Source organism: Platalea leucorodia (genome assembly GCF_965183815.1).
Source record: "Platalea leucorodia genome assembly, chromosome: 3".
In the NCBI taxonomy this organism is placed as follows: domain Eukaryota; kingdom Metazoa; phylum Chordata; class Aves; order Pelecaniformes; family Threskiornithidae; genus Platalea; species Platalea leucorodia.
The window spans coordinates 5,497,040-5,499,502 of NC_138825.1; positions in this window are offsets into that span (position 1 = coordinate 5,497,040).

The window sequence follows — 2,463 nt, forward strand, 5'->3', positions numbered from 1 at the left end:
CCCGCCCGCCCCAGGAAGTGAGGGCGCCAACGGCCGCCGCGGGGGCGGGGCCCGCGCGGGCGCCAGGGAGCGCGCGGCGCGGCCGTTGGGCAGGAGCCGTTAGGCGCGAGCCGCCCGCCGCCTCCTGAGGCGGCTTCTCCCTCCCCTCACGGGGAAAGGCTCCCGAAGTCTCAAACCCGAGCTCCAGCTCCGAGCAGGGCCACGGGGCAGGTGGCCCACCGTCGCGGTGGCTTCGCTGCTGTCCATCAGGTTTATGAGTCTTTCTTGTATTGGGGCGCCCATAAGGGGATGCCGTATGCAAGGTTCCATGTTATCAGTGCCGAATAAAAAGCGGTAATCGCTTCGCTGGGATGCTGTTAGCCACAAGCCCTGTGGGATCGTGTTTAATCAAGCGTCCACTAGGGCCCCGAGGGGTTGTCTGCCCCATGCCTTGTTTAGCCCATCCCACACACAGGACTTCGTGTTTTTCCTTTACTTCAACCAGATTCCTTTCAGCCCCATTCCTTTGGCTTGTCCACATCCCTCTGAACAGCGGCCCTGCCCTTGAGTGGAGTGACTGCACTCTCAATTAATGGTAATTAGGACAGTCAACTTCCTTAGTTAGCCTGGCAAACTGACCAGAAAAAAATAAGAAGAGATCACTGTACAGGTCTGAGCTGCCTTCCTGTCTGATACGGCAATTAGTGTTTGTTTGCTGAAGACTGGCTTGGCTTGGAAGTAACTTGTGATGAAGAATTTTCTAACAGTTACTCCAAAAGTTAATAAGCCCTGTTGTTAACACATTTCCACACTTCCCCCCCTCCCAGTAGACGAAACAGTAGGACTTGCCACCTCTGGATTTTGTCACACTTGGCCAGTTTGTCTTAGGAGATTCCTTTACATCACTCCCGTGTTTCTCCATAGGAATCTGGGCTTTGATCAAACCATTCCTTAAAGTCTGAGTATAGGTCTGGCCTTTAATTTATTGACACTGAAGTGGACTCAGCATTAGCCTCTGGGGACAGCAGCAGAAGATTGCTCCTAGTCAGCAGGAGTTTAGCAGCTGCTGTGGGCTTCTCCTGTTCCTCCAACACTGAGCGAGCAGGGACACAGGCCTGCCTGTAGGACCACTCGCACTATGCAGAAATGAAACAGTGACAGCAATTTTCCTCTTTTGCTGCTTCTCAAGAGTAGGTCACCTCTCCCAATGACTCAGTGATATTTTCTCCTCATTAGGTATTCAAATAGTACCTGCCATTACCAAAGAAGATTTTTGTCGACAGCTTCCCAGCATTGTAGAGATCCCTGCCTTTCAGAGCTGTAAGCTTCTTGCCACCACAATTAATGACAGCTGAGGATTAAGTAAGTAAGAGCCTCACAGAACACATACCTTACTAATGTCTTCCATGTGATACACATAGACTGAACTCAAAGTCTCTATATTACAATTTTTCTAACCCTTTAGCTATTCTTGTGGTTTGTAAAAAAATAAAATCTTTCTCTAATTTATCAGTGCCCTTCCTGAATGGATAGTTTGCAAATTGGATGTGGTATTTTAGCAATGTTTAGACCTGAGATATGTGGTGAAGAGAAAGAAATACAGCAATAGAAAATACTTGAGAAGACACAGATTTGGCTGAAGTTCCCTTGTGAGGCAGTAGTACAGAAAGGACTTTTTTCTGCTGCTCAGTAAGAACTGGGGAAACATACTAGTTTTTCTATAGATAGGGGGTGTGGGGAAAAGTGATTGGCCAAAACCAAGAGAGGTTTGAGATCAGATGGAGCCAAATTAGGAGAATTTAGAGCTGATGTGCAAAAGGGTAGGTTGAGGAACATTTTATTGTGTGGTACAAGGTGCTGAATAATTATATTTGTGTCCTCAAAGAACATGCAAATGAAGGGGGTGGCAAAATGGATCTCCATGAAGTGGCTAAGAAGGAACATGTAAAATGATGGCTCTAAATGTTTGGGAGTGTTCCTGTGAATTCAAAAGGACCAGGAAAGAAAGACTTGAGGATGAAAAGAGCAAAGGGCTTACTTTATAAGTAATTTATAAGTAATTTCTAGCCACATTCAACACAGAGGAGGTTTGCAGGTCAGGCAAAGTCTGCTCAGGAACAAGGCAGAGTTGCTTTCATTCCTAAAACAGAACAGAGCGTTCCTAAAACAGAGGAGACATGTCATGGTGCTGCTAATCCCCCTGAAGTAGGTCAGGCTTGCAAAGACGGAGAAGATACACCTCATTTGAACCGGATGAGGAGCATGAAACAAGGAATGGATAAAAAGAGAAAACAAGGAGGGCCAATTAGAGAAGACAGCTCTCTGGGCCAGACTATTACTTTGTGATTACTTCAATTACTCTGTCCCTCACAAAACTGACTCTCCTTTGGCTTCACTGGGCTTCTGTTAAACCTGTACATCTTCAACTTTTACCCTATATGTGTGCGTTGCTCTGCTGGCTTTGCGTAGATCTTGAGTTACAAT